Below are 25247 nucleotides of genomic sequence, written 5' to 3' on the forward strand. Positions count from 1 at the left end.
ACCCCTGTACCATGGGATTGCTGTTACCATATCTATTCTAGGTATGGCTGTTTTACATCAAGCTGACATTCAGAAAATATTTTCCTGTTTCCTATGACCCTATTAAAACTCTTACAATATCTTAGTTGTTATGGATTAAACGAATTCTTGAACAGACTTCTGAGGCTCAATATTATTTTTAAAAATCATGCTTTAGGAGTGCCTGGGTGACTCAGTCAGGTAAGCATACGACTCTTGATTTTGGCTCAAGTCATGATCTCAGGGTCATGAGATAGAGCCCCGTGTCCTTGGGCTCCCCGCTCAGGGGGGAGTCTGCTGGAGATTCTCTCTCTCTCTCTTTCCCTCTGTCCCTCTATCCTCCACTTCCTTGCTGTCTCTCTCTCTAAAATAAATAAATAAATCTTTAAAAAATCATACTTTATTTTGATTTATAGTCACATATCTTTATTTCTTAGCAGTCATTTTTTTATCAAGATAAAGTTATTTCCTTAAGTACATGAATTCAATTAAAGTTTATTTTTAATATATATTTTGGAAAGTGTAACATTTTCTTTTAGCATTCTTTATTGCCCCCCTCTTTTTTTCTAACAAGCAATTATGCCTTTCCCCCTGTTTCACTGATTCACCCTCCTATGTAGCAATTTAAAATAGTGCCAAGGAAAGATGCTTGTCCCTGTTGAATCTGTCAAGCTGTTAACTAGTTTCTTCTCAGGTGTCTGCTGAAGATGAAGCAGGTTTTCAACAAATGTGTTTCAGAGACACTCTGGCTAGTTTTTCATCATTATTTTCAGCTACAAGAGGGTTCTAACCAAGAGAATCCTTTGTATTCTAAATATTATTTTACCAAATTGCCATCTTCACACCTGTAGTAACTTCATATTTATTTGGCATAGACAACACGACCTACAGAATAATTTATGATCTAAATGTGGCTTGTAATAGCAGACTTGCTGCTGGTGCTTAGAAATTAATTCAGAAATCACTGTCTGTAGTGTAATAATTTACCATTGTTTTTGAACCATGTTATGGAACCTACAAGTATTAATTAAGAATTATGGCATAAGGCCAAAGAGAATCTGGTGAAGTTTTATATTGTAACAAAACAACCAGTTATCAAAGTATTTTTAATAAAATAAACATTTTCATGTTTCCATATCAGGTTGGGAGAGATACTGTTTAATGTACTCTGAGGGCTTGAATCATGCCAACACCACATTTAGTCTACAATTTGGATAGTCTAATAGATAAATATGTCACATTTAATGAATTTTAAAAACTTAGTAAGAATAATTCACCAAGTTTGAAGCAATTGCATGGATTTAAAATTGAAGTGAGACTTAAAGAGGAGGATTTAATAAAGCAGGTCAACAGTGGTGATTTTTAAAAGTTGGATTGAGTTGAAAAAATTCATTAACAATTAAAAATAGAGCAGAATGAAGTGGAGATTCATGGGATGTTTAAAAAATATGGTCTGTCTCAGATATAGTGCATCCCTGAAAACTTAGTTCAAAGTAACTTTCTCTCCAAGCAGTTACCAGAATATCCCTACTGAAAGTGATGATGCTGATTAGAATGGTCATTAACATCTTACAGCATTTGATAGCACTCTAGTCTATAATGCCCTTTCTCAAAATGAAGCTCATTTGATTTCGCAGTGTGTCTAGAAGGTATCTTTATTTCCCGAACTCCTTTATTTATAATTGCCTGTCAGTGCAATATTCTTCTATCAATCCTTCTTTATCAGGGATTTATGTCCAAGATTCTAATTCGGGAAGAAGGTCTGGGATTAGGCCCCCAGGAATCTAATCTTCCTGATTCTAACATGTACCACCAGGATCAACTTGTATGAAACATTTTATGTGCTCTTTTGCCTCTATGTTCAAGATTTGTTTTTCCAACTGAGGCAACAATTATTAAATGAATTATAAGGCTAATCAAAACAAAACATATCCATAGAATAGGAATCCTAGAAATTAAAACCTGACATTAAAATTTTACAAAAAACTTCCATTTGTCCAGAATTTAACTCAACTTAGTTAATATGACAACTCTTCCAAGTATTATATGTTAAGTATTACAGAGACTTCCAAGCTGAGTTAAACATGCTCCTTGTCCTCAAAGAGCTGGCAACGTGGGAGGTGAGATAAAACAAAGCAGAGTATTATCACAAAAGGAAATCCTCAGATTAACTGAGAATTATTACAGTTATCCTAAAGAGGCTATTGATGGCCAAAGAAATAAGAAAGCAGTATAACATACTTGATACCCAAAGGCCACTGTATGATTTACAATATTCTTTTGATGCTTATGGAAGAAGTATGACTTCTCTCTCTCTTCTAATGTGTTAGAATCCAGGAGAATCTACCTTTTGTGGGAGAGAACCAGACATACTAAATAGGGGAAAATAAAATGGCATCCAAGAAAAGTGTAGATTGCAAATGAAGGCAAGTTTAAGTAACCAGTTGGGGGGTTAGAAAACTGGAAAAACAAGATGATAGAGAATGGGAGAAGATTGGGGATTAATTCCAGATGATAGAATCATGTGCGCCTTGCCGAGGTTTCTGTGTGCTCCCAGGAAATGTTCACAAACAGTATTTTAGGTACATATAAAAGGGCTGTGACTGGTGGACAACTTGGAAATAGCTACAAAAATATTGGAGGATGTTACGGTTAATTGGATAATAAATAAAAAGTTATTTTTTCTATGCAGAGAAAGAAATTCCTGAAGTGTAAACTGTGCTTCGCTGTCAAAAATTTCTCCTATTTTTTCTTTTAGTAATTAATTCAGGAAGGGCATACACCATACAGCTATGTATCACAACTGATCACTAGGCACTACATGGCACTACTACAATCTAATAAAACCTTGTCATGCAGAGTTTTTTTCCTAGTGAAGAAATCTCTGTCAGCTTTGCTAAAACATAGATTTACTGTCTGGCATTGTTCTTTCAGGCTTTCACTTTATGAGGCTACAAGTGTTCTCGATCCTAACAGGAACCCGTTTTTGTTGTTACCTGTCTGGATAAGTGGCTTCGTTTTCTTTTGCTGATGGCCTGAGGTGGATTGGGCTGAAGACAGTACTACATTAGGCTTGTGTTCTTTTGAGGCAAATACAGTTTGTAAATAACGGTGGAAACATACCTTGATGAAGAATGTTCAATAGACATTATGCTTTTGAAAGTGCTTAGCCTTTCCACTATATGTAATGGGATAAAGATTCATCCTCTCAGTTAATAATTAGTGAGTGTTTGTTATAGACCAGGTAGTATTTTATATGTTAGCAGTACAGTGGTACACAGGCCAGGATTCTAAGCTAAACAAGTTTATTAAACAAGTGAGCAAGTATCTGAACAAGATAATGATTATTGCTAAAAGAAAACAACAAATTGGTGGGATAAAAAGTAATGTGAGTCAGAGTCAAGTGGTAAATTCGGTGAACTGATCGGGGAAAGCCTCTCTGATGATGACAGGACATTTAAGAACTGAATGACAGAGACAGTGGCATAGGATGATCTGGGGCTCTGAATGTTCGGCACAGGGAACCAAACTAGCACATCAATGGCTGGATGGAAGGAACAAGACTATAGGTGTGAAGAAGCTTGTTGGGCATTTCTTAATGTTGACTTGGTAGAGATGTCCATGTAAGCCCTAGTAGTTCAACTAGGGTTGGAATACAGCTGAATTTGGAAATTTTGATAAAAATGAAAACTTTTCTTTATTTGTTTTCTTTGTTGTTTCTTCTAACCAGATGAAAAGTATAAATAAGTTACCAGGGGAGGGCGTCTGGGTGGCTCAGTCGTTAAGCTTCTGCCTTTAGCTCGGGTCGTGATCCCAGGGTCCTGGGGTCGAGCCCCTCATCAGGCTCCCTGCTCAGCGGGAAGCCTACTTCTCCCTGTCCCACTTCCCCCTGCATGTGTTCCCTCTCTCACTGTCTCTCTCTCTCTGTTAAGTAAATAAATAAAATTGTTAAAAAGAAAAAAGTTACCAGGGGAGAAAATTAGTTTAACCTACTTAGACAACAAGCAATTTTCTTGTTTAATCACATAAGATTTACACCCAAAAAGCAAAATGATTTTATATTATATAAAATTGTGTTTTATGTTATTAAAGCAGAATTACCAAATAGTTATTGGCAGTGTTTTATTAATCTTGTATAATTGTTGTGGGATGTGGAGTAAATGAATGTTTGTGAGCACCCACAATATTTCAGGATGCACTGTTCAAAATTCTTTGTAACTGTTGTCTTCTTTAAACTTGCTCCATTTTATGGACAGGAATCTGAGGTACAGGGAATTTAACTTACGCAAGTAGGAGAGCTGGGCTCTCATGGCTCCTAAGCACAAACCTGCCATATTACTCTTACCCTTACAGCTTGAAAGTATTGACATTTCTTTATAAATAAACAGAAGAATTGTGATCTATCACTTGTTCAGGTGAGGTATCTTTTTACCTGGTTCTAAGTAGTGAAATTTGTCCTGGATATGATAAAACATACATTTCTTTTACATTTGTAAACTTTGATAAACCTTATTATTTTTTTTTTACTCCGTTTCAGGAAATTTTGGAAGATTTCAGGCCACTAGTATCATTTAAAGTTTTTTTTATACAATTTTTTTATTATTATGTTATGTTAATCACCATACATTACATCATTAGTTTTTGATGTAGTGTTCCATGATTCATTGTTTGCATATAACACCCAGTATCATTTAAAGTTAACTAAAGCTTATTATGTGGAAGCATTAAAGGTTTAGATGGCTTTGTTATTATTTATCATCCAACCTACTGTTGTACTGGGGCAAGAATATAGCATTTGGGGAAAACAGAACCACTGGTTATTTGACATATTCCTGTACAAGGACTTACAGTTCAGAATGAACTTCATTCCAATACTGCTTTTGAAGTAGCTGCAGTTTTGAAACTTTGTGACACAATTCATCACTGTGATTTAAATTTTCAAAATTATTCATTTCTGTTTCTACTACTGGAAATGTTTTACTTTAAAAATGATCAGTCCCCTGCAGGCCTCATAGGTATAGACTTGCTAATCCATATACTTAGTTCATGGCTTTGAGTTACAACTTGTATTCTCAGTGACTAGGTTAGTGGTCACCAAGAAAGCTAGCTACTACACGTGACTGGTTTAGTATAACTCAAACAGTGTGTCATAACAACTGTAAGTTAGCATATCATTTTGAAATACAGATAACACGTTGAAAAGAAAATTTCCCATCAAGTCATAGAAGCCAAGAAATCAATGCTTTTTTATGAAGAAATATTTGGAAAAAGAAACCAAGCCGCATAGATCCACCCTGGTTTTATTTAAGTGAAATGAATGTCCCCTTATATAAAGAATGTCCCCTTATATATTTTCAGTCTTTTTGAAGAGGTAAATGAGAAACGGTGTTTCACTGCTGAGATGTATCTTGCACATTTGATGGAAAATTACTGAAGAGAAGCAGTCACATTTCAGAGTCTCAAACCTGTTAGAAAGTAAGAGCAGTTTCTCTCCATGGAATTATTATTGTGAAAAAATAGGCTAGCTTATAACACTGGGGTGCTTGATTTCAAGTCCAAGTTTATATTGGGCCCTCAACAAGTGTGGGACTGTAATAGGATGTGGTGGTTTGATATAGGTAGTTTATAAGTCTGATCCTTAAAAGCCCCTGACATTCTACTGAGAATTCTCTGCTCTGATTTTTCTCAAGTAAGGAATGTATGTATGGGGGTCACTGTTAGATATTCTGAGTGGTTAAAGAAAATAAATATGAAACAATTACTACTGTATGGGAACATTTCCTGAGTGTCTATGTTATGGTATATCTCTGGCATATTTGAATTCTTGGCAAAAGAAGAAAAAACTACCATAGATATATTGATACCCATAATAACTTTGGGACAATATTGGCCATATTTAATTATCTTGGAATACAGCTGTTCTACTCATATTGTTTTCAGAAAAGAGATAAAAATAAGACCAATTATAAGAAGACCCAAGTCCCCTAGGTTTTCTCTTCAGTGGGTAAGATTTCAGGGAAATCCCAATTTATCTGATTTAATGTCTGTGAAAAAGTAATTCCCAGCATATAAATAGTTCTAATACAGATCTTTTCATTGCTTTACAAAATCCTCAGTGTTTCAACCACCTTTAATTACTACCATGCTGACGTGTAAACAACGATCTATAGTGATCACAGCATATGTCCTAGGCATGCTTACTTTGGCAGATCCCACTCCTTACTGTATCACATTCTAATTCTCATGCACCTATTTGAATGCATCACATTAGATTGATTTTTTTGATGTAAAATTTTTAGATAATTTTATTTTAAAAGAATAAATTATTTCTTTTGCTCTTGAGATTTAATTTTTTTGTATTTGCATATGAGCCGAGCAGCAGTTGACATTCATTTCTGTGGACATTATTTGTACATTGATTTATTTTTGTTTTTGGAGCTGATGATAAACAAATTTGGGGGAGGGGGCCCTTGGAAAGCTCATAGTTCCTAGGTTTTGTGTTACAATACCTAATGCAAAAAATTTCCCTGGCTGTGCAAAGCTGGTCTAAACTACTACAATTCTATACAGTGGTTCTTATGGAAAAGTTGGTAAGTATTTGCTTCTACTTTGTAGAAGTACTGTTGAAATGTTTGGGTTTCTTGAGACAAAATACTGTCACCTTAAGGATAGAATAACTGTCAGAATCGATAAATCTGAGGTGATACTGCTACTTAATATAGAATAAGTATTACTCGGATACCAGTTTTTCAATCTAACATAAAATGATCATTGGTTAATTACACATATACATCCACACATATGTATGTATGTATAACTTTTAAGATGACCATATTATATGTCTTTATAAAAAGGAGACAGAAGCCTTCCTACCCCCACCTATACTGTAGACACTGCAGATTAAAAAAAAAAAAAAGGTTGAACCTTGTGGATCGAAGATGAGGCAGGAGATATAAAACGGATTAAAGTTAAAATGAAGGTAAATTCCTGAAAGCAAACAAAGGCATGAGAAAATGCAAAAAGCTTTCAAGGTTAAATAGAGTGATAATCTCAAAAGCCAAATGAATTTAAAGTTTTATCACAACCTTTCACAAATAAGACCTTAAAGAGATGCCTGGGTAAACATGATGAGCTGCTGCAGTAGTTCCCCACAGGAATACCATATCTATCATCTGATTCCCTCTTCCTTACAGTTTTCCCCCTATGTAAAAAAGTCTCAGTTTGAGACTGTTTTAATGAATTACTAATATATGGGTCGTCTCAATACAATGTGTATTTTGTTTTCAGTTCAAATCATTGGCTCCGTGAAGTGCGGTTACCATTTGTTAAATAGAGAAAGAATATTTAAGTTGTCTGAAAATGGTCAACACCCCGCATAGAGTTCTGTGCCAATGTGGCTGGATTTTGTGTTTAATATCTCCATAGAACAGCTAGTTTTACTGTGGCATTAGCTGAAGATTTCTTTCTCTTCCCATTAATCTTTTCCTGTATACTTGCTGAGGGCTTTTGACCTGGTCACTCACAGACTTGCCAGCCAGCAGTTGACCAGTATGTGTCCTTTGTTTTGTATTCTGGATGATCTGGTGGGTCATCAGGTCACTGCCCAACTATATTAGAAATAATAGCTGTAAGTTAAATCATGATGAGCCTTTAAAAGCCCATAAAATGGAGAAAAAAAGCCATTTGATCACATGTAATGTTTAAGAAATAACCTGGTAGAAGTTTGTGTGAAAAATGACAGGTGCATGTACTACAACTAACCCTGACCACTGACTCTTAGTTTATAGCAATGCTGAGTCTTTCTAGTCTTCAACAATGCTAAATTTGATTTTTTAAATACTAGGATAATTGGAAAGGGGGTTACAGTAAAGATAGTACAGAACATCTTCATTTGACTGCTAAATTTCTTTCTAAGGTCATACTGTGCTTCCTGTAATTTCAAAAAGAAAGTATATATTGTACTTGCATTGCTTGACTGTTTTCTAGTAGAAAGTATACCATGTTGTAAATTTATAGTTTAAGAATATCGTGGATAAGAAAAGTATCATATCCAAAATTAGAATTTGTGGAAAGTAGAATGAATAATGTATGTATTCAAAAGTTAAAAAATAAACCTTGTTTCCCAGTGGAATGTGGAGTTACTAATGTGGAGAATGAAGGAATGATATTAAAGCTCGAGACAGCAGAAATTCAAGGAAGACAGGCGTTTCAGGTATCTTATTACTTGTGAGAAACGACTAAACCTTTGAAAGTAGGACACTGAAGTGAAAAAGTAAATCTGCAGGAGGTATCAGTAGATATGCAACCCACCATTATCTTTTTGTTGTGGGGACTGAGCCAGAAAGTTGCTAGGTACTGGTAGCTGCTAGCCTGTGGTGGAGTCAGGTGGGAAGCAGTTTCCTAGTCTTGCTCTGAGAAAAACACAATGGAGATTAGTGTGGTTGGGGAGAGGGGAGGGAGAACTCAGATAAGATTGTAGATGACAAAAGTGATACTGAATTCTGGACCAATTAGAAGTGGCAAGGTATGGGCTTATGAAATTCTGGATAATTTACAGCAGTGTTTCTCAGAATGCTGCTTGGCTGCCTGGAGGTACTTGAGATGATTTTAGAAGGTACATGGGCACAACATTAAAAAACACTGAGCCACATGGAAAGAAAGTCACTTTTTTTTTTTTAAGATTTTATTTATTTATTTGAGAGAGAGAGAATGAGAGACAGAGAGCACGAAAGGGAAGAGGGCAGAGGGTGAAGCAGACCCCCTGCTGAGCAGGGAGCCCGATATGGGACTCAATCCCGGGACTCCAGGATCATGACCTGAGCCGAAGGCAGTCGCTTAACCAACTGAGCCACCCAGGCGCCCAAGAAAGTCACTTTCTTCGCAATTTTTTTTCCTAATTAGAATAAGGAGGAAAAAAAAAAAAAACCCAGTGTGGGACTAGTGTGTCCTTAATAGCTCACTAACATTTGCTGATCTCCATGTTTAATAATTGGAAAGCAGGTCTTGGCAAACCACTGCGTCTAGCTAGAGGTTTTTGGTATTTTTTACTGACACATACTGATTTTTTGTTTACAGTAGAAGTAGACAGTTTTTTAATGTAAATTCATTTAAGTAAAAATAATGATTCCATTTAAACTAAAATATTAAGAGTATAAGAGTCTAGGTGTTATAAGGATAATATATAAGTCATGACAGCAGCATGCAAATGAAGGCAGTTTGGCCAACATTGATGGAGAGAGATGGTTCAGGTCCTCTTAATGAGAGATTCTGGAGATACTTGGCCAACCATACATGCAAAAGTTGTCTTGTGTGTCTCCACCTTCTTAGTGGTCAGAACTCTATTTACTGGGAAGAGATAAAAAAAAACTTCCCATGTCAAAAACTAGGAAAAGCAATCAAATAGTTCAAGTGGAGGCTTAGATAGACCATCCCTGCAATAAAAAGGTGACTTAATACTATTTTCATCCCCAGATACTCATACTTCTCATTTGTACAAGTTAGCTTGCAATAGTAATGTTTTTGGTAAATAAATGGGGAAAATACTGACTTTTCTGTTGACTTTTAAAAACATGTGCAGTTTATTATACAGGTTGGATATTTAAAAATAAAACATATTTGGTAATATTTAAAGAAAAGTATAGCTAAAATTTGGGCCTTAAACAAAAATCACAGATATATTCCCTCATCTTCAATAAATCATAACATAATTATGTGTCAAAATATTCCATTGAGGGGGCAGTGATTCTTGAATGGTCTGGGCTGGTACCTAGGAATCCAGAATGGGATATATTTGGCAAGAGTTAGTCTTCTTACTCTGACTCTCAGTTGTACTTTTCTTACCAAACCAGGGTCATCTAAGAAAGTAATACTCACAAGTTATATGACTTTTCAGCAAGAAACTAACTCATAAATTTAGAGGTTGCCACTTAAGAGGACAGTGATGTAAGTGGATTATTTTATGGAGGCTTTGAGGCCTCCAATAACTTTCTGTAAAGATTCTTTGATGTATTAAGAGAGCTTTTGCACAGCTGATTTATTTACTGCATGCTCTTTACCCTCTGCACCATGGGCATTAAAAAAATGCCTTGAGGGCTAACTAAATCTAGAAGTGGCTGAGTTGAGTATGGTATAGAAAAAAAGTTGAGTTGAATGATAAGCATTTAAGAATATTAAAAAGAAATACATGTGGGGCGCCTGGGTGGCTCAGTCATTAAGCGTCTGCCTTCGGCTCAGGTCATGATCCCAGGGTGCTGGGATCGAGCCCCATATTGGGCTCCCTGCGCCGCTGGAAGCCTGCTTCTCCCTCTCCCACTCCCCCCTGCTTGTGTTCCCTGTCTCGCTGTGTCTCTCTGTCAAATAAATAAATAAAATCTTTAAAAAATAAAAATAAAAAGAAATACATGTATATCCGTTGGGCTCTACTGGTAACAGATTGGTTCAATGCAGATCTCAATAGGTTATAAGGTAGTATTGGCCGTTTTCATGTCCACCCTCAGCCCTGAAATTGCTTTTTCTTCAGTGCACTTTGCTTTTCTTTTTTCCCTAAACACTCTCTGTTCTGTGTCGCAGTTAGTGGTGGATGCATCGGTCTTTTTTGATAGGTTTTTAAGCTCTGTATCTTATATATCTTATTCAGCTCCCAAGACACTGTCTTACTGATAGTAGCCTTTCAGTCACTGCTTTTTGAATTAAATCTTGAGAACAGTTTAGCCTGCGTCAGGAAATAAGCAGACTGTCTAGAGCCTCAGGTGCCATTCCAGCTTTACCACTTGCTACCTGAGTGGCCTTGGAAAAGTTACTCAGTCTCTTTAAGGCTTAGTTTATCCACCTGAAAAATGGGCTAATAATAGTACCTGTCTCTTAGAGTTGCTGTGAAGGTTGAATAAAATAATTTATGTCAAGACTAAGAACAATGCCTAGGGCCATATACGGGATACATATAAGGGAGTCAATACATTTGAGATACTTGATTTTGATGATGATATCCCAGTACTTTTTTCAGAGACTACTTAAAAAGATTATAGATTAGTAGTAGAAAGAAAACTGTATTGAAATCCTGGAGATTTTCATCTTGTTTTTATTGGTATTTATGTAACCCTTACCCTGAGCAGGATTTCATGAGCTTGATTCCTCATTTAGAAATGAAGGTGTTTGGACTTGATGTCTCTAAAACTCCGTCCAGTTTAAAAGTTTTATGATTATTATCCTGTTTATTCTAATGGAAGGGTATTTTAAAAATACAGGTTAATATATGAACCTTTAGGATATTGCATAATCTGTGTATAATAGATAGTACTTGATTAAAAGTTGAAAAATATTAAGGCCTTATTGAGACCATAACAATTAAATAATCTTTTTATCTGTATAAACCTCATTTAAATGAAAGTAAGATGTATGGTTTTTTATAGAATTTGACATTTTTATCTGCTTAGCAAAAGTTGAAGCTAAACAGATGATTTATTTTTATTTTATTTTATTTTTTTTAAAGATTTTATTTATTTATTTGAGAGAGAGAGAATGAGACACAGAGAGCACGAGAGGGAAGAGGGTCAGAGGGAGAAGCAGACCCCCTGCTGAGCAGGGAGCCCGATGTGGGACTCGATCCCGGGACTCCAGGATCATGACCTGAGCTGAAGGCAGTCGCTTAACCAACTGAGCCACGCAGGCACCCCTAAACAGATGATTTATTAGGTGAAGTGATTAAGCCAGATATTGCTAGAATTGAATAAAATGCTGCACAAACTTAATGAATGTGTCATTTAACCAGGGGCAGCTTCCTAATGCTTTGGTGACATCTTTGGATCCTTTATGCTTCTGTCTGGATGACTGCTGAATAGTTGAGCTGTTCTTCTGGAGTTCTCTCTGTGACTTGGGTTCCAAAGCAAATTGACATTTAAATCTTGATGACTGGAAAGTAGAAATGACCCATTCCATCAGGTTGTCCTTGAAAACCTGGATTCGAAGAGATTACCCTGGATCTTTCATGGTTCTGAGTCACAACACATGATTGATTAAATCTTCTTTTTACTTTAAATACCCAGCAACTATAACTCTTTTCTTTCCCCTCTGTTGAGTTTTGAAGTGATAACATTTAGTGCTGTCTCTCATTCCTTGGGCCCCATTCACTCTCCAAATCATTGCAGTCCAATTTCTGCCTTGCCACTTCATTGAAACTTCTTTGGCAAAAGATAACACCTTCAAAATTGTTAACTCCAATGGATATTTTTATCCTTTTTTTTTTTTTTTTTTTTACTCTACTGCTTTAGACGATATTGCTACATTCTCCTTCTCTAAACTTCCTTTAAACAAATATACTTTCTTTGCTCTGTGCATTCATAACTTGTTTTCCTTTCTTACTGACTGGTCCTTCTTATTTGAGACTTTGTATTATCTTTTGAACCTTAATTTTATCCTTTCTCATATACTCAAACTCAAAAGATCCTGTGAGCTCTACTTTCTTTTTTTTTTTTTTTTAAGATTTTATTTATTTATTTGAGAGAGAGAGAGTGAGAGAGCACAAGAGGGGGGAGCGGGAGAGGGAGAAGCAGACTCCCCGCTGAGCAGGGAGCCCGATGCAGGACTCGATCCCAGGACTCCAGGATCATGACCTGAGCCGAAGGCAGTCGCTTAACCAACTGAGCCACCCAGGTGCCCATGAGCTCTACTTTCAAAAGGTACCTGAATCCTACCAGTTCTTGTTACCACTCTTAACTACTATCATTCTCTCATGAATTAATGGTATGGTCTTCCAAAACAACAACAACAACAAAGGCCTGTTTTTGCTTTTGCCCCACACAGTAGATTCAGTAGGTAATAGCCAGAGTAGGTTTTTTAAAACATAAATCATATTACTTTGCCAATTTAAATTTCTACTGGCTTCCAATATTATTGAAAGTAAAATTCCACATAATGAAGTCTATATAATGTTCATTAAGGCTCTACTTCATCTGGCTCCTTATTCTTTCTCTGACATCACTTCCTTTTACTTTCTTTGTCCATTTGTAATATTTTTCATCCGTACTGACCCCATGTTGTTTCCCAATCCAAGCACACTCATAACTCAAGAACCTTGCATTTGCTATTCCTTTTTCTTGGAAAGCTCTATTCCTAGATATTCATATGACTCATCTTCTCACTTTAGATTTTTGCTCAAAATCACCCTAAAAGTGAAGCATTTCCTAACCATGCCATATAAAATAGCAATGCTCTCCCCACTCCAGACCTTATTTGATTTTTTTAATTGTACTTATCTTCAACTTATTATACTATTGGTGGCAGCTAGATATTTTGTCTTGACTTTTCTTCTAAGCTTCCTGAAAAACATTTCTACTTAATTGTCCTAAGGACACCTTGAATGCACGTGTTCAAAACTTAAGCACATTTTATGCTCCCTGAAATACCCCCATTTGTAACCTGAACAAAACCTTTGGCATCATGCTTCTATGTAATTATTCATATTCTTTTTCCACTTGTAACACTCTTTTTCATTTGCTAATTCCTACCCATGCTGTAAGATCAGATTTCATTTCTTTTAGTTTTTTATTAGCATTCTTTCCACCCTTAGAATGGTTAATTGTTCCTCCTCTCTCTCTTTCTATAAAACCTTGAGCTTATCTTTAACCACTGTATGTATTGAATTATAGCAATTTGATTTCTTTAATTATCTCTCTCCCCTAATAAATTATAATCTCCTTAAGGATAGGGATTGTGCTCTACATATCTTTCTGTTCCTAGCACCTTAGTATTGTCAGCATAGAAGGCACTCAAGGAGTGTTTGTTAAACTGATTAGAATTTTAAAGAAACGACTAGCCCAAAAGGGCAGAAGAGAAGAGAAACAGGAGGAAAGGAACTTTGTGCCCCAACCCGATTCATTGCCAAGATTAATCTTTATGCAACTCCAAAAACTTGAAGTCTTGGGGACTGGAAGTAAGGCATTGGGGTAGAATAGGATTGGCATGGGACAGATGCACTTGAAGAGAGGGAAGATAATAGAGGTAAAACAACAGAGCCTCCTTCTCTTAAGTTTCACAGCACTGTATCAGGTGGCTGGCCCAGCTTTAGTTATCCTGTTGGATGGTGGCAGAAAGATAAATTACACAACAATGAATTCTTACATCCAGAAGCATCTTGCAAACAGAAGGAAAATAGAGAACAACGTTATGTTTCAGAGAAATGCCATGAATGAACAATATAAATAAACTTTTAGTATATTTCAAATTTTAGATAATTGGATAATTGATTTCCTTTGATGCAAGGTTGTTTTCTTATCCTTTTCTAACCAATGGCAAATAAATAGATGCTGAATTGAGGCTTAGGGTAGATAATTCAGTGGTTGATGTTTCCATACCTAGTAATTAAAGAGAATAGAAATCTACTTCTGACTCCAAATATTTGCTTTTTGTTTAATCTCTTGCTTCTTCAGAAAGAAATGTTTCCAAAGACATGTATTCAAGTGCTGGCTTCCTTCCTTACTAATTAATCACTTAACTTACTGGATTCAGTTTCCTGATTTTTGAAATGAGTGTAATAATATTTGTACTACCTAGCTCCCAGTGTTGTTGTTGTGAGGCTCCAATGAAAACTATAAAGTGCTACATGGAGGTATTATTTTTAAGATCACCATAAAAACAGGAGACTGTCTAATTGGTATATATTGTCATCTCATTTAAAATTATATTATTTGATGTTTGGTATATTAAAATGACAAATAACATTTACTTTAAACTATTGTTTGTTATTATTACTTCCAGAACAAGCAATATGATTGATAAATTAATTATGAATATATTGAAGCCTTTCTCTGAGACAGTCTCCACACTCAAAAACTCAGAGTCCACACTCAAAAGCCAGTTATGATGAGCATGTTTTCTTTTGTTTTTGCTGGTGGCTTATGCTTCCTGAATGGATTCCAAGAAGGAATCATGTTATATTGATTTCCTCTTGTAGCAGGTTTGTTGTATAGCCAGCTTGGAATGTATACATGATTGTAGGAGTTCATAATATTTGTTAGAGGAAGCAGATCTATCTTTATAATAAGCACTTGGCAGACCTTTTTTTTTTCAGGAAAAAATATTCCAAGTTTTTACTGGATATTAAGTGAATTATCATTCATTTACTCATTCAACAAATATATACTGAGTAGCTATTAAGTGCCCATGTTTTAGGCATTTGGAAATATCTATGAGCAAAATAGTTTCCAGCTTCTTGTTTCAGTAGGGGGAGACAAACATTAAACAGTAAATATAATAAATGAGTATATTATGTAGTATGCTAGAATGTGAAAATTAATATGGGGAAAAAAGGAAAGCACGGTAACAGAGATCTAGACGCTGAACTTACACAAATAGTGAGTATTTAAGTACAACTGCAAAGAAGGTAATATCTAATTCATAGTGTACTAGCAGTACTTAGAGAAATCCAAAATCTAGCTTGAAAACATCAGCAAAGGTGGTGATGATATGGGGAAATGAGGCTAGCTAACAGATTGCTAGTGGGTGTGTGAATTATTCCAACTTGTAAGTAACATAATCTGGCATTATTTATTAAATTTATAATGAACAACTATTTCACCAACTTCTGTGAATCCATCCTACAAAAGGGAAAATATTTGTATATAAGGAGTTTATTCCAGCATTTTCTGTTGCAAAAGAAGGAAAAGGAGGTGATTGGGTAGGAGCCAATGCACAACTAAAGCAGAAGATGAGCACCCATCTGAATATTACCAAACATTTAATGATAACTGAATCCATGAAATTTCATGGATAATACCAGAGAAAATAGAATTAAAGAACAAGTAGGATTTTAAAGCAGTATAATTTATATCCTTAAAGAGATTAAAGAAGCTAATGCAACCAGGAAACAATGACAGGCTTAAAAAAATTAGCTGATTAGAGATCATCAAAATAAAAAGCTCAGTAAATGGGCTGAACAGTAGCATAATCAGAGATGAAGATTTAATTAATGATTAAGAAGATGGAACAAATGAGTTTACTTAGAATTCAGCACAAAAGACAAAAATATGAAAAGTATGAAAGAGATAATTCATTTAGGTTCAAAAATTGCTATATTCATTTAAACGATCTCCAGGAGTTTCCAGTTATTGCGGAGTGAGTCACCATGAGCAGCAAAGGCTCCAGAGACACTCTACAAGGCCAGGGTTTGGGGCGGGGTGGCAGGGTGGTGGGGTGGGGGGTGGGGGGGTCGGTGGAAGGGGAGGGGGAGGGTCCTGCGTGGTAACCAGGAAGTTTTTGGAGATGGTGGAGCTGCAGATCATCTTGAAGAACTCTGACCCTCAGAAGGACAAACCCTTCTTGGGCACCATCACGCTTAAGTCCACTCCCTGCCCCAAGTTCTCTGTATGTGTTTTGGGGGATCAGCAGCACTGTGATGAGGCCAAGGTTATGGATATTCCCCACATGGACATTGAGGCACTGAAGAAACTCAACAAGAATAAAAAGTTAGTCAAGAAGCTGGCCAAGAAGTATGATGCCTTTTTGGCCTCAGAATCTCTGATCAAGCAGATCCCACAAATCCTGGGCCCACACCTGAATGAGGATGGCAAATTCCCTTTCTTGCTGACCCACAATGAGAACATGGTGGCCAAAATGGATAAAGTGAAGTCCACGATAGATTCCAGATGAAGAAGGTGCTGTGTCTGGCAGTGGCTGTTGGCCACGTGAAGATGACAGATGATGAGCTTGTGTACAACATCCACTTAGATGTCAGTTTTCTGGAATCATTGCAAAAGAAGGATTGGCAGAATGTCTGGGCTTTGTACATCAAGAGGATCATGGGCAAGCCCCAGTGCCTGTATTAAGGCACAGCTTAATAAACTCTAGTGCTACCATTAAAAATGACAATAATAAATAATAAATAATTAAAAGATTTCCAGGAGGAGAAAAGATTCTGTGACAGTACCTGTACCTGTATAACTGTATATTCTCAAACATTGGTTATTTTTAATGTAAACTTTTTTTTTTTTTTTTTTTGCAGATCCAATAGGTTAAAACTTATGAATGGCATTGAGGTTGAACATCATTTTCTTTTTTTTTTTTTTTTAAAGATTTTATTTATTTATTTGACAGAGAAAGACATACCGAGAGAGGGAACACAAATGGGGAGTGGGAAAGGGAGAAGCAGACTCCCTGCCGAGCAGGGAGCCCGATGCGGGACTCGATCCTGGGACTCCAGGATCATGACCTGAGCCAAAGGCAGTCGCTTAACCAACTGAGCCACCCAGGCGCCCCTGAACATCATTTTCTATATGGAGTAGGTATGTGTGTGTGTGTGTGTGTATTATTTTCCCTCATCTATTACCTATTCGTGACCTTTGACTTTTTTTTCTATTAAATTATTGCTTTTTAAAATATATAAACCTTCTTTCTATGTAAGGGATAATAATCTTTTGCTCATCATATAAGGTTCTAATACATAATCTTAGTTGTCATTTAAAAAATTAGTTATATTTCGTCTTTGAGATTTTTTCCCATTTATTCAAATGTCAATATTTTCTTTTATGTTTTCTGAATCTTATGAGTATCTTAAAAAGTTTTCCCTTTTGCTTAGCCCTCCCAACCTGACCTGTATTTTATTTAACTCCTTTATAGTTTAGTTTTTCAGTTTTAGATCTTAAATCAATTTGAAATGTATGTTTAATTACCATGTGAATTAGGTAGTTCTCATATTAAGTCTGTGTGTATGAGTTTAAAAATTTGAGCTATTATGTTCCATTCATCTCCTTACTTACTTTCCTCCTAGTACCATACTGTTTTAGTTACCAAATCTTTATATTTATAACTGGTAGAGAAAGTGATTGCATATTATTCCTTTTTTCCAAACTTATCTCTGCTATTTTTCTATATTTACTCTCTAGAAAAACTTAAGAATCTATGTTGTTTCTGTATAAATTATGACTTTTTGTTTTAAAATAAAACAAATATGTAAAACCACAAAAAAATATATGAGCTTCATGAATTAATATAGTGTGAACACCCTTGTAGCCACTACCTGAGTAGGAAATAGAATTTTGTCTGCCATCCTAGAATCCATCCATGTGCCCTATCTGAATCCCAATTGCCCCAATAAAAACCACTACCTTGATTTTTATACTTATCACTCCCTTGAGTTTCTTTATTAGTTTATCACCTGTGCACACCAGGGTGCTAAACTAATAAACTCAAGGGAGTAATAAGTATAAAAAAGAAGACAGTATAAATGTTTAATTATTTCTTGTAATTTACCAGTTTCCAAGATACAGAATTGATTTCCAGTCATCTTGCAGAGACCCATTGGCTTTTTTCCCTATCATTATGAACTCATAGATTTAAATGTGTTGTGATATGTTTCAGTCTCTTGGCATTATTATTTTTCTGAAGCATAAATTGTCTCATTTTTGCCTAGTGGGAACCTCTTCCATTTGGCCCATGAGTGTTTTGACAGTATTCTGTTAGTTTTTGATTCCTTCCTTTCTCTACTCTCTGTCTAGTTTGCCAGAAATTTCTGGCCTTATCTTGTGTATTTCCCATCTCAGTCCTAGAATCAGCCTTTTTCCAAGAAATCAAACTCTGGATTATTCAGTGGAAAGTTGGATTTCAAATTTAAAATCTGGATATTAGGGATACCTATTTATGTTGGTCTAGTCATTGTTTCTAGGCATTTTAATAAAATTAAGTTTGTAGGAAGAGGCGGGAAGCACATAGAAATACTATACCTTTAAATATATACATATCCAAAAATAATATATGAGTTTATATTGATATTTTCCAATAAATTTAAGTACTATAGGATTTTTATGTAACCTCTTCTCAGGGACATAGGAGATGATCAGATTAAAATTATGCCATAATTTCTAATTTCCTTTATCCTGAATTATACATAAAACAGCCTTAAAATGACATTACTAATACAGCCATTATCAATATGAGTATGGAACACAGTTATAAGTAATTTTTGTATATGCTATTCACATTCCTTGCTCATTTCATTTTTTAGTGGTTGAACTATAAGGTCTGAGTATATAACAGTTACATACTATATCCTTTTCCTTTTAATTTAATTCATTTAGTTTTAGTTCTAAATGTAATTATAAATGTAATGCTCAGTCATCAGTGCTTATGTTGATATTTCTGTAGTCATTTTGGTTGCCAGAATTCTTTCCATAGTAGATTTCTTAGGAAGTGCTTACGAGAGCATTCCTGAATTCTTGAACGTTGGTAATAGTTTGTCTTATGCCCTTTATATTTGAAAATCAGTTTTGCTGGATGTGAAGTCCTTGAGACACATATTCTGTCATTGAGATTCTCAAATATATTATTCCATTTTTTTCTGGCATAAGACATTGCTGTCAAAGTCCGATGATAATCTAATTTTATTTTTCTTATAAGATAAATGCTTTTAAAAAAATGCCCAAAGATATTTTTTCCCTTTAAAGTTCAGTAATTTTTTAGAGTATTCTTTAATGATAGTAGTTCCGAGTCTGTAAGGTACATGGGTGCTCTTTTAATATGCAGTTTCAAATCTTGAACTCAGGAAAGTTTTCTTGTATATTAGTTTTTAGTATTTGTTCTATCCCCTTGCTTTGTTTTTTTTATTTCAGGGACTCCTATGATCTATATCCCAGACAATATCTTCAGTATTTTATCTCTTCAATATTTGTCATGTCCTTCCTTCTAAGCCATTTTTGTCATTTCTTTTTCAAAAACTTCCAAGGTGTAATTTACATAAAGTAAAATTCACCCATTTTAGTGTACTGTCCTTTGGATTTGAGGAAATTCACTAAATGGAAATGGTGTAAATGTGGTTTAAATGTCATCACAACCAAGATATAGAAACAGCTCCAGCACTCCCATCCCCCAGACTTCTCTGTACTCCTTTGTGGTTGAGAATTTCCCCCACACCAATCCCTGGAACCACTGATATATTTTCTGTTTCTATAGTTTTGCATTTACAAGAACGTCATATAAATGGAATCATATAGTATGTAGCTTTTTGAGTCTGAGTTATTTCATTTAGTGAAATACATTTAAGATGCATACATGTTGCATTTATCATGGTTTGTTCTTTTATTGCTGATTACTGAATAATATTCTAGTATGTGAACGTACCACTGTTTGATTCTTCATTCCTCAGTTGAGAGACATTTGGGTTGTTTCTAGTTTTAGGTAATTATGAATAAACCTATAATATTTTTGTATGAGGTTTTTGTGTGAACTAAGTTTTTATTTCACCTGAGTAAATACATAAGTGTAGGATTTCTGGTTGATATGGTCAGTATGTGTTGAGAAAGGCCTCTGCATCTAGAAAGAATGAAGCTGGTGTGAAGAGAAAGGAAGAGCTGAGTGATCTAATGGTATTAAGTTCTTGGTCTCAATTTTTCCTAAGATCCAGATGCTTCTTTGTTTTCCCCATAACTTGGTTGTTCAGTTATTCTTTAGATTTCATAAAATAAACTAATGTCCTTTGGATAATTCATTTTTGTCCCATTAGGCAGTTCTAAATATATTTCTGATGTGTGCAACAATGTAAAACTTGTTTTATAGCAACCTTTTATTGAGCATTTAGAGGGAACTAGCCACTGTGCTCAATCCTTAACATGCATTTTATAATTTGTGCACTGAGATTATCCAGCCCATTGTACATTGGTTGCAATGACAATTTAACTCACTGTTGTGAAGAAGAGAGAGAAGGAAAAATGAAAATAACCTCATGTGGAACTGATGTGTTTACTATAGGGTTTGTAACAGGCTGTCAGGCTGTGCCAATGTATTTATTGTTTTGGAGAAATGCACTTTTGATTACAAAAGACTTTATTGTTTAGTACAGGAACTTAAATGTTGACAAGTCTACTTTGCACAAAAGAACAATCACATTGCTATGAATTCACACATAAATATGTAGATTACTTCTTTGTTGTATATATTAATAAATAAAATATTCATGAACTAAAGCCTTAAAAAGAGAAATTTAACATCATGATGGTTAAAACACTTTGCTACTTCCATTAGTTCTAACAAAATCCAACTTTCTGGTTCACTTTAGAACAGATTTTTAAAATATAAATGATATAATATACCCCTCAATTTGGCCATGACCTTTATTGAATAATTTAAGATATTTTGATTTTCCTTCTGTTTTGGGATGAATGTTGTCTTTTCTTGATTTATTTTATTTTATTTTATTTTTTTTTAAAGATTTATTTATTTATTTGAGACAGAGAGAATGAGAGAGAGAGAGAGCACATGAGAGGGGGGAGGGTCAGAGGGAGAAGCAGGCTCCCTGCCGAGCAGGGAGCCCGATGCGGGACTCGATCCAGGGACTCCAGGATCATGACCTGAGCCGAAGGCAGTCACTTAACCAACTGAGCCACCCAGGCGCCCTCTTGATTTATTTTAAAAGGACACATATGATAGGTGCTATTTGAGCAGTCCAGATGCTATGTGCTTCTGGAGTCAAGAAGAGGGAGAGGTCAGTTTCTGGGTTGGATCTCAGGGAAGGCTTTGTGGAGAAGGTGATAGTGGAATGGGGCCTTGTAAGTTATTTGTGTTCAGAGACCACTGGTGCTAAAGGAATACCTTTATTTAATCTCTATATAATATACTAAACTGGTGTTCTGGTAAAAGATTCACCTAAAAAAAGTAATTAAATTTCTTTTTCACAGTATTTTGAACATACCATTAAAATCATTAAATCCATATGGCTGGATTCTTGACTAATTATTAAAAGAAAATCATGCCCTCTCTGATTCTATTTCCTAGAATACAATTATTCTCTTATCTAATTCATGGTGGAATTTTTTTTTTATTTAGCCATAATTCTATATTGCATCATTGTAATTGATTGACATGAATTCCAGCAAGAGTTATTTTTAAAGTTTCATGATCTCCTAGAAAAATAATAGGTCATTAAAAATGAACATTATTTATTCAGTAGAGATCAAAAGAATCAATGTGGTCACTCAGTAAAATATACTTTTGGACTTAAAAATGACTCAAATGGATTTTTAGAGTAATAAAACAATCCAGAATACAATAAAAGTACACTTCAAAACAGGAAAAAAATCATCATGACATTTAGAAGCAATAGAAAAAATAATATATAACCTATCTGTAATTGATTACAATAGGACCTCTGACATTTCTGTGTACTAAGGGGCTTGTTCATGGAGCCATTGCTAATAAGCAGGGAAGTGTTGCTGATTATTTATGAAACATTTAAGAAATAATGGTTCATACTCGGCATAAATTCTGAATCAATGTCTTGAATAATTGTATGCTATATAGCATTATCAGCCTGATATGCTGATATACAGGGATCACTATAGACACTTGTAAACATAAGTTTTCTTAATATTTACAAGATGTTGAAAGATTTGATTGCCTTAACCAGAAACCGCAGACATTTGCTATAATGTTTGTGTGTCCTATAGTAAATGTGGTGTTTTACATGTGGTACTGTGTTAAGCATCACACAAATGAATTTAATCCACTATGCAAATTTTATTTAGTAATACAATAGACTACACGCTTTAAAATGCTTGTGTAGTCATTGATTGATTCCATTAGTCTTTAGATAACATCAGTGGGGCATATTGTGGCCCCAGACTCTGGGCAGGTGAACCTCTTTTACTTTATCTAACCTGCGATATAGGTTCCAATTTTTATTTTTATTATCTTTATTATTCTTAAAGATTTATTTATTTATTTGAGAGAGAGAGAGACTGGGGTGAGGGGCAGAGGGAGAAGCAGACTCCCTGCTAAGCAGGGAGCCCGACTCGGGACTTGATCAGTCCCAGGATCCTGGGATCATGACCTGAGCCGAAGGCAGATGCTTAACAGACTGAGCCACCCAGGTGCCCAAGTTCCAATTTTCATATATGCCATGCCAATAAAAGGTTTGGGAAGCTCTGAAAATAACATTTATTGATCATTAATTATGTGGAAGATATTGGCCTCAGAACTAAAAATGTTTAAAAACAACAAAATATCTTATGCTTTTAGAAGTATTTAAAATCTAATGTAAGAGGACTGTATAATGAATAAAAAAATACAGATTGGTTATTTCTTTTTAAATGAACTTAACATGTATTCCAAGTCCCCATTTCTACTATAATGGAAATCAATCTTGCCAAATCAAGGTAACTTCTAGTCTAAAGCTGTATCTTCTGGATAAACTCCGGCAACTTAAGTCTCCTTTCCTGCCCCTCTTCCCCAGGAGGATCTAGGTTCTAAGGCACTTCCATATTTTCATGACATTGGAGGGAGATAATAGGTCTGGGGTTCCTATCTGCTGTGTTCAGTGCTGGAATACCTTGCCATCTGTTTTGTCAGTGTCAGCAGAGGGCAGTGAGCATTCTGGGAAGTTCATTCTGTGCTGTAAGCCTCCCCACCCTCACCCTATTTCTCATCCCCTTAACCTTCAGGGACACCATATCTTAATTTTCATTTATTTTTCTCCCTGACTTGGGCAAGAGAGTCTTTTCCGATTCTCTCCACATCCTACAGGATTCAAGGAAGGATGGTGGAGTGGGCATGAATATCAAGATATTTTTCTGTCTATGCCTGTCCTGTTGTAATCTATACTCAAAAGTGATGGCTCCATGCTGGCAAACATCACACTACTAGGCTGCCTAACTCCAAAATCCACACAATAAATGGAGTTTTTTTCTGCCTTCATATTCTTATGAAAGTTTTGGTGGTTTCTGTAGACTCTACTTCTCTGGGTTTCAAGCCATCAGTGGGAAAAGAAAGAGTCTGGTACAACAGTTGAGCAGTTATGCATAGCACCCCCCCCCCAAGTCCTCTACAAGCTCTCTCTCCCATTATCACCCATGAACATATGAAGGTTCTGGACAACTGGACTTACATAAGCATATTCCTCCCCCTCCCTAATGTGGTTTATAATCTAAACTAGTATTCTTCAAATTTCTTTTTGATAGAAACCCTTTGTGAGATATACATTTTCATATCAACCCCAGAAATCACACGCTTACCTTAGTCTTACTAATTGCAGTGTACTCTGTTCTAATTAATTAGGGAAGAAACAAATGAAACAATGCTAGTCTAGACCTAGGAAATTGTTTTTGTGACTTACCTGTGGGCCTTGAGCACCAGTTTGAAAAGCAATGCTATAAACCTTTGCCCTGAGATCCTTCTTAACTCCTGATGAACAAAACCAGATTTTTAGAATTCTAGTAGACATCTTTCCCTTTCAAGTGGCTGGGCCTTGCAAATCGAAAGAGCTCTGACCTTCAGACCAGTATCAATGCTATATGCTTTAAAAATCCATTTGAATTATTTGTTTTGGTCTGTACCCCACTCTCCACCTTTGACAAGGAATAACTCTGGATATATGGGCAGACAATAGTAAGAGAAATGTGGGAAAGCATCTACAGATTTTATCCTGTTACATAAAAATCAGACAGAGAACCATAAAATTTTAAATTTCCAAAGACACTTAGATTAATTTTCCCAGCCAAGAAGTTCACAAAGGACACTGCTATTCTGGGGGATTATCTGACTTGTCCAAGGACACAGAGCTTGTTAGAGGCACAACTTGAACCCTTGGCTGTTGACTGTCATATGATCATTTTTTCCACCTAACACTATTTGGCCTTTTCTTAAAATTAGAAAATTGGTCAATTGAAAAGTAATATAAAGTACTAACGTGGAGTGGGGGCTGATTTGCATCATGTGCTTACTAATTGTTAGGGCTTTTTGCTCTTCGTGACCTTAATGGGTCTGCGGTTGAAGTATTCATTGTGTCTGATCCAGTTCCTAATTTTATATATTCTCTCTCTTTCTCTCTTTTCCATCATACTTAGGGTGCTGAAGGAAGAGTGAATACTGCATTTATTTTTGTGGGGTCAATATTAAGCCTTGGCGTTAGAGAGCCTGGCAACTCATGTACCATAAGATAAACGTTTGGGGATTAAACTGGTAGTCACTTTGTTCTTTGGCTGATTTACTTGGTAATATAGAACCATCTTCCATTTCAACTCTTCTTAGAGAAAACATATTTCATACACTGACATACAGATATCTGGACAGTTTTGATGATCTACATCAGGGATCAGCAAAAAGAGGTTTATTTAAAAAAATATATATCTAAAAAGAAACATGTCGGGCGCCTGGGTGGCTCAGTTGGTTAAGGGACTGCCTTCGGCTCAGGTCATGATCCTGGAGTCCCTGGATTGAGTCCCGCATCGGGCTCCCTGCTCGGCGGGGAGTCTGCT

At 35.6% G+C, this 25247-nt stretch overlaps 1 long non-coding RNA gene and 1 pseudogene across 1 annotated transcript in view; both read left to right on the top strand.

Annotated features, from left to right (window-relative positions):
* LOC123860983 (uncharacterized) overlaps positions 1-25247 on the top strand; it is a 955410-nt gene that overhangs the window by 15589 nt on the left and 914574 nt on the right. The window lies entirely within an intron of this gene.
* Positions 16218-16973, top strand: LOC123835362 (large ribosomal subunit protein uL1-like; annotated as a pseudogene).

The sequence above is a fragment of the Mirounga angustirostris genome, unplaced genomic scaffold (genome assembly GCF_029215605.1).
Source record: "Mirounga angustirostris isolate CCGP_5_RB_7025 unplaced genomic scaffold, mMirAng1.0.hap1 SCAF_7, whole genome shotgun sequence".
In the NCBI taxonomy this organism is placed as follows: Eukaryota; Metazoa; Chordata; class Mammalia; order Carnivora; family Phocidae; genus Mirounga; species Mirounga angustirostris.